Below are 8,404 nucleotides of genomic sequence, written 5' to 3'. Positions count from 1 at the left end.
TGATAGAAAATGAATGACACATTTTTCTTCTTCTTAATTCTTCTCAAAAAGGAAATGAAAATCTTTTGATTGAATACATTTCATTTATGCCTTAGTAGAGCCTTCTGAAATGGTCTCTTAACAAAAAGAATCACTTTTCTTCTTCCTCCTTTGCCTATTATTTTATATGAAACACTTATTTTGCCCACAAATACAAAATCACTACTTTTGTATTCCTAATAATACTGGAATTGTCAGAAATATTTTCAAAGCAATTTTGTACAGTTTGCTGTCCACAGAAAGGTTACAAAATATGTTGCACTTCAAACCTATGCTATGAATTCCACAAGCTCTTAAAATAGCTTGAAGAGATCTTCAAATAAAAAGCATATTACAAAAAGAATTCTTTTCATTTATTTCCTAGGCAATTTATGACTATAGTATTTTGGGGCTTAGCAATTATTTAAAAGTGTATATAAAACCAAACAAATAGAAAGATGTCTGAAGAATCATTACAGTGACTTGCATATACTTTATGCCAGGTTGACTTCACACATCATCTGGATATCAACTCAGAGGAGTCAGAAAATATAGCTGAAGAGACATTAATTATTCTGCAGTTACATACTTGGTATTATCCTGTAAAATACCTATTTCAGTCCAGATGTCAAAGTTCTCTAAAAGAACACCAGTATGAGGTCTTGAGCTGATCCAAAATTCTGCTCCAGAGATGCAACCAAAAATCTTCATTTTGTAATCTCTCGTAACTGTTAAAAAAACAAAAAACAAACAAAAAAACCCAACCGAAAACAAAAAAAATAAATACATTTAAAATCTATGAAAAATCAGAATATGGATCTTCCAGGCTGATGTTCTGCATCACTTATGGCACTCTTGGATGTCTCCACTGGTGAGCAGGGACAGTGGTGAGTTACTGCAAAGCTGTAAGAACACCACAGCTGCAGGTCCACATTTCACATGTCATGATCAAGAATAAAAATTTTAGCCTGAAACCACACTGCAGTTTCCCACTATTACTCTGGGTTCCATTTTTTTTGAGGTCACAAGAGCTGCCACTCTCATCATCAACAAGAAAAATAAACACTAAAGGGAGTGTGCAGATATTTTTATTTATAGCTTTTGTGAGAATGACACTGTACCAACATTGCAGGACTTTGGAGTCAGTTTGAAGCCCATGAACAGTAAATGGGTGCCAGGTCATAGGTCTTAAAATATCTTATTTTGTACCTAAACCCAGATTTGTGTGCCAAACATTATTTTTTCCCTCAGTGCCTTCAGTGAACAGTGCCCAGAGTAGGAACTTCGAGAGCATGGAGCCCATTCCCTGTGCAGACCGTTCACCATGGAAAAGCTGCACAGTCAGGACATTTTGGTAACAAATCCACTTAGTCCACCTTGTGGAGAGATGTTTGCTCCCTTTTCACGCCTCTGTGTAGGGAATATTGTACACAATGGAATTTGTGCTTGTGAATGTCTTCACCTAGAGCAGACCATGCTTTAGACAGGACATCCTAGGCAAAATCAGATCTAACTTAATCAGAAGTAACTTAATCCTGCCTGTTCTCTCTCCACATGGGGAGTCTGAACCACCCCATGGGAACTCACAGAGCCCCAGGGTGGGTAAGGCTGGAGGGGCCCACAGGGGCTGCTCTGGTGCCACCTCCCTGCTCCAGCAGGGCCAGCCCAGAGCACAGGGCCCAGCAGTGTCCGTGTGGCTCTGCAATATCCCCAGGAGGAGACTCCACAGCCTCTCTGCTCCACCTGCTCAGGGCTGGCACTGCCCAGGGCAGGAGTTCTGCCTCCTGGGCAGGGGCAGCTCCTGGGCTCAGCCCTGCCCGTGGCTCTGGGGCCATGGCTGGGCCTGGAGCAGAGCCTGGGCTGCTCTGCCCTCCTGCACACAGGGACAGCCAGGCCTGAGGACCCCTGTCAGCTGGGGCTCCTCTCCAGGCTGAGCAGCCCCAGCTCCCTCAGCCTTTCCTGGGCACGCAGATGCTCCAGGAGATCCTGGCCCTGCTGTGCTGAGGATCCAGAGCTGGACACAGCACCCAGAGGTGCCTCCAGGGCTGGGCACAGGGGCAGCATCACCCCTGACCTGCTGTCAAGGCTTTTCCCCATGCCCCAGGGCACCCTTGGCCTCCTTGGCCCCAGGACACTCTGCTGGCTCAGGGACAGCTCTGTGTCCCCCAGGACACCCCCAGGACACTCTGCTGGCTCAGGGACAGCTCTGTGTCCCCCAGGACACCCCCAGGACACTCTGCTGGCTCAGGGACAGCTCTGTGTCCCCCGGGACACCCCCAGGACACTCTGCTGGCTCAGGGACAGCTCTGTGTCCCGTAGGACACCCCCAGGACACTCTGCTGGCTCAGGGACAGCTCTGTGTCCCCCAGGACACCCCCAGGACACTCTGCTGGCTCAGGGACAGCTCTGTGTCCCCCAGCACCCCCAGGACACTCTGCTGGCTCAGGGACAGCTCTGTGTCCCCCAGGACACTCTGCTGGCTCAGGGACAGCTCTGTGTCCCCCAGCACCCCCAGGACACTCTGCTGGCTCAGGGACAGCTCTGTGTCCCCCAGCACCCCCAGGACACTCTGCTGGCTCAGGGACAGCTCTGTGTCCCCCAGCACCCCCAACTCCTTCCCTGCAGAGGTGCTCCAGCAGGTCGCCCAGCCTGTGCTAGTGCTGGGCTTGTTCCTGCCCAAACTCCCCCAGAATGAAATTATAAATCAACAGAGCCCAACATGATGCATTTGATGTGCTAAGGATTGAGAAAACTGTAACTGAAAATGGTGCTTCAAATCTATTCAAAGTGAGGTCACAAGGAATGTATTTCTCCAAATTTTCCAGCGGATATTTCCTTGCCCTTGAGGACTCACCTGAAAAAGAGAGATATTCAATTTGAATGTTGTTGCTTTTAATCAAAGGTTGTCAATCACATATTATTTCAACCAAAATTAAACAGAGGCTCACCTGTGTCAGCTCTCTGGTAATGAACAAGTGTTGGAACTCAAAATGTCCCTCCGACATTTTTGGAGGTTCCAGGCCCAGGTCAGAAGCATTTGAGACTCTGGCAGGCAGCTGGAAACAGCTGGGATTTTGGATTTGAGCCATGGAATTATTTACCAACCTTGCAGGGAGAACAAGAAGTCAGTCACAAAAGCCTAGATATTATAGTAGAAGTAGTCGCAAAGTAAAGGGAAGAATTTTTGAGTGCTGTACAGGGGGGTTTTGGTTTTGTACATGGGGGTCAGAGGTTTTAAGATGTAGGGATTTGGGCCTGCCCTGTCCTCCCTCTCTCTTCTTCCTTACCTCCATGTTCTTGGTGATGTTGGCACTCACAGATTGGTTTAGAGTACAAAGGCACCATTTAATATAGGTAATAGGCATTGGGGAAAAACTGTAAACATGTAACATGTAATGTACCATATAAAAGATAGAAAAGCACAATTTAATATAGGTAATAGGCATTGGGGAAAAACTGTAACCATGTAACACGTAATGTACCACATAAAAGACAGCAGCAGCCCTGGGCAGGGAGAGAAGAAGCAGTCGGAGTCAGAGAGGATGTCAGGGTGTGTGTGTGCCTCTGCCTGAGCTGTGAGCAAACCACAGCAGCTCCAGAAGAAAATCTTTTAGATACCTTGCAATAAACTGCCTTGAGACCAAACAACAGAAGACATCTGAGCCTTTCTTTGAAAGCACAGGTTGGAGGAGAGATTTTTCCACCACACGGAGCCACCCCCAACCTAGGGTAGCTCCGGCAAACAAGTGATTCATATGTTGCTTTATTTGCATTTAAGTCCAATTTTTCATAAAAATACCCTGGGGTTTTATTTAGTTTTCAGTTCCAAAGTGCATCATGTCCTAATGTAAGACTTCTTGAAGTTAATATACTGCTAACATTAAACTGAAGGATTTTATTTGTTTCTGTAAGTTCAGAGTGAAAAGACAATATTAAACAAAATCATATATAAATAAGCTTTATAAAAGTTCATAGAAGGTAAAAGCACAAAACAATAATTTTCTATGGGCTTTTTGTTAAGAGAGAGAAAAATCTGCTTTTAAATTAATGTATTTCACTTGTTTCTTCTGTTCAGTGTTAGACTGTTTGTGTACAAACTAAATAATACAAACTTTCCAATGGTCTCATTAACTTTTTTTTAGTTGTCCTATGATGAAATTATCTGTAATTTAAATAATGGACAGCAAATCTTGCCCTTTATTTTAAATCTGCTTCAGCTCCTCAGGTATCTGCAATTTTCCAGCTCAAATTTGTTAATTAAAATGGTTTTCCTCCTAATGTAGCATCTGTTTCCAATTAAGTGACCGCTATTTAAAAAGTCAACAATAAGAATCATGTTTTTACTAGAGCAAGAATAAGATAACTCACTGTACAACTATGAAAAATGAAAGTGCTCACACTGCAATTATCTGAAAGGCTGAATTAGGCTTGAGACTGCAGTTATTAAAGGAAGTCATGCAGAAATGTGCCCTTTAGCATAAAACTTACGCTAAATTATCCACTCATAGAATTGTTTGGGTGGAAAGGGACCTTAAAGCCCATCCAGTGCCATCCTTGCCATGGCAGGGACCCCTTCCACTGTCCCAGGCTAGTCCAATCCCCAGTGTCCAACCTGGCCTTGGGCACTGCCAGGGATCCAGGGGCAGCCACAGCTGCTCTAGGCACCTGTGCCAGGGCCTGCCCACCCTGCCAGGGAACAATTCCTAATTCCTAATATCCCATCCAGCCCTGCCCTCTGACACTGGGAGATATTCCGCCTTGTCCTGGCACTTCAGGCCCTCACAAAAAGTCCCTTGAAAAGAGTCCCTTTACTCTTTTAAGTGACTATTTTGCCACATGAATCTTTAAATTTAAAATGAAAAGGTATATATAAAAGTGTCGTGGTTTGACACGGAAAGATAATTTTTCCCGGAAGGAAGAGGTCAATTTAGATATTGACCAATTGAAAGTAGACACGCCTCTGAGAACACAGAGGGGTTGAAAGCAGAATTCCCAGGGGAACTCACTCTCTTTGGTTCCGGTCAGCGTGCAGTGCAAACCTCCCCTGCCCAGCCACAAGCTGGGTGGGGGAGGGGAAGCCCATGGCCTGAGAAAGGTAGGCCGAAAGCCCCAAGGGTGGTGAAAGAACTGGAACCGGGCTGGCCCCTGCAGATGGAAGGGTGGAAGAAATCTGGGATGTCTCCATTTCCCCCCCCAGAGTTCCTCTCCCAAGAGGGAGAGAGAAAGCCGCAAAGAAGGAGGAGCGGGGGGAGCTGCTGCAAGGTGCCCAGTTGTGTGGGAGTTGCTGAATGTCCGGGCATCGAGCCATCCTGGGAGTTCGGACTTTTAACCCTTCCTTGAGAAATGAAAGCTTGTGAATTTTCCTTTCCCCTCCTCGGTTTGAAAGAGAAGAAGAGGGACACCTTGGACCCTGGGATGGGATGTTGGAAGGAGGAATTCTGGATGGGAGGGGGACAAGGAGTGGCTTTTGCCTGGACTTTTCCATGTTAGCCACAACCTGAACCAAATCTTCTCCTTCAAGAGGGACTGTGTTTTGGGAGGATGCCAGTGAGTCAAGAGACCTGCTTCAGCTGGGAAAAAGACAAAAGTGGAGTGAACAGAGAAAAGGTTTGGGGGTTTGTGGTGGCGCCCCCTTGCCCTGGAAAGGAAAAGAGAAGAGAAGATCTCTGTTCTTGAGCCCTCGGCCCCAGGGGAAAATGGGGGGGGACTGTGGTCCCAAACAATGAAAAACTGAACTGTTGTTTTCTCCCCTCTTGGCAGGGCATCCTTGAAAGGAAAAATCCTAAAGGCAGTCTGACCATCCATGCATTGGTGGTGAGAGCACTGTGCATGGAAAGGAGAAGGGTCACCATGGCAAACTTTTTTCTCCGGGCGGTGCCATGTGTGACATGGAAACACAGGATGTGGAGCTGTGTTTCTTGAGGGGTCTGTGGCACAGGAGAGACTCTGTTCCCTCGATGGACTGAGTGTCGATTGTTTGGAGGGTGGAAACCTGATTGGGGTCCAGATTGTGTCTCACTGTGGTTTGTTGGAGTTGGGTGGTGGGGGGGAGGAATGTTTTGCAAGGGTTTCATTTGGATCTTTGTGTGGTTTTTTTTTCCCTTCTTTAGTTTTCTCTTTTCTTTTGTAGTGGTAGTTTAATAAAGTTTTTTCCTGTTATCAAGTTTGGGCCTGCTTTGCTCTATTCTAGATTCCACTTCACAGCATTCCAGGTAGGGATCACATTTTCATGGGGGCACTGGCATTGTGCCAGTGTCAAACCATGACAAAAAGTATATAAAAAAGGTATATATAAAAGGTATATATAAAGGTATATCCTGAAATTTAATGTTTTTATCTTGTTAACCTGCAGGCTTCTATCAAATAAGATTAGCCAACCTCACTGACCACCTCAGCAGAACAACTCTGTCTGAAATCCATCATCACAGCTCTTCCCTTAATTCCCCCAAGCCTCAGGTCATTTCCTGCACATTCAGAAATCTATGCAGTGTAACCCCAGGAGATCAGGATGAGTGGGGGGACAATGGGATCTCCTTTGGCCTGGGATTCTCTGCTGGAACTAAACCTGACCTAGGGCTACACGTAGTTATTCCACTTCAGCTGCTCCACTGTTGGAGCAATGCAGGGTATCTTTGGCTTGGTTTTAAAGGATCCCTTTTTGCCCAAAAAATAAAAGCTGCATCAAGGTGAGAGCAACTTTAATTCTTAAATTATTACTATTAATCTCTTATTATATTGTTGTGCCAGGGGAGGCTCAGGTTGGACATCAGGAGGAATTTCTCCATGGAAAGGTTGGTCAGGCCTTAGCAGAGGCTGCTCAGGGAGGTTTGGAGTCCCCATCCCTGGAGGTGTCCCAGGAAGGGCTGAATGTGGCACTTAGTGCTCTGGGCTGGGGACAAGGTGGGCATCGGGCACAGCTGGGATTCCACGGTTTTGAAAGTCTTTTCCAACCTCCAAGATTCTATGATTTTATGAAATTAAATATTCTAATATTATATTATCAAGTCAGAAATGAATAATGTTAGGAATATGAAACAACACAAGATTGAGGAGTGTCAGAGGGTGACATGATGCTTGTATCCCCAATTGTGTGTTCTGTTTATGTTTGATATTATGTTCTGTGCTTTCAGAACTGACTCTGAAAGTGAAGGTTTGTTTTGTCTTGTTATCAGCCAGCTCACCTTCCACCATGGTCTGTTGTCTAGAAGAGGATGGTGCTGGCTGGCTTGTTTTTGCTTTGCTTTGCTTTGCTTTGCTTGCTTGCTTTTGCTTGCTTGCTCTTGCTTCTCCTTTTGCCTTTGCTTTTGCTTGTTAGCTAGTTTAGCTAAGCAGTCCAATTTTTTCACTAGATTGTTTTTTTTTTCTCTTTCCCTTTCCTGAATATCATTCCAACCTGCTACACTGCTCCAGACTTCAACTTCAACCTGGGAAACACTGAGGAGCACCCAGAGCCTGCGCTCTGTGATCTGCAGCAGCCATCCCCAGTGCCCAGACCTGGGTGATCATTCCCAAGAGAGACTTTCTGGATTTGTCATCCCTTCAGAGTGGTGAAAGAGTCTTGTTGTCATCTGGTGTTATTCATTATTTTGGTGCTGGGGAGTGTTCTTTTTCACTTCTCTCCGAGAAAATTCTTCCCAAACCAGGGGGGGGAGGGGGGGGGGGGAAGGGGGGGCTGCGTGGGGGGTTTGCTTTCAGGGGGCTCCTTCCAGAGGTTTTTCTCCCCAATATATATTTGAATATTGTTGAATATTGGTCCAGATTTACTCTGTGAAATGGGAGAGTGGAACACTTTTGCAACCACCAGGTAAATGGACCTCCAGGAATTCCTAACACCCCTCAGCACTGAGTAAACACAATGTAAGCAAAGTGTTCATGTGCAGTAGTGCCCTAATCCCTTGACTATGTGCCCAAGCACAGGCAGGGGTGAGCTGGGCTCTTGGACACATTTACTCCAGCTCTGAGGAGCAAAGGAGGAGGAAAAATGCAGAGTGATGAGAGGCTGAGTGTGACTGACTGCTTCAGCAGAGCAAGGAGCTGCATGTGGGCAGGCTGGGAATGGTTCTCTGTTGCTATCATGCTGGCATGGTAGCATGGAGGAAGGTTTTAGAAAGGCCTTGGGAATGGTAAACTAGGAAAAGGATACATTCATGTATGCCCCATTGTATTAGAAAGGCCTTGGGAATGGTAAACTGAGGTAAAAGATACATTTATGTATGCTCCACTGTTTCGGGAAAGTCCCGCTTCAGCATTCCTCTGTAGACCCTCTTCTCCCCACCCCTGAGCAGTTCCCATTGGACCTGGCCCCTGGGGTGGTTCTGATGTGCCTTAGCTGAACACTGTCTCTATTGTTTAAGACCTTATCTCTTAATTTTGCTGTATAAAACTG

At 45.8% G+C, this 8,404-nt stretch overlaps 1 long non-coding RNA gene across 1 annotated transcript; it reads left to right on the top strand.

The window, feature by feature from the left end:
• Window positions 1-4,915: 4,915 nt before the first annotated feature.
• On the top strand, window positions 4,916-6,181 carry LOC144247043 (uncharacterized). The gene is made up of 2 exons (XR_013340738.1): window positions 4,916-5,625; window positions 5,779-6,181. It is a non-coding gene; the product is annotated as an uncharacterized LOC144247043 (long non-coding RNA).
• The last annotated feature ends 2,223 nt before the right edge of the window (window positions 6,182-8,404 follow it).

Source organism: Lonchura striata, chromosome 13 (assembly GCF_046129695.1).
Source record: "Lonchura striata isolate bLonStr1 chromosome 13, bLonStr1.mat, whole genome shotgun sequence".
NCBI lineage: Eukaryota > Metazoa > Chordata > Aves > Passeriformes > Estrildidae > Lonchura > Lonchura striata.
The sequence above is the reverse complement of the archived record's forward strand: the minus strand, read 5'-3'. Positions and strand labels throughout refer to the sequence as shown.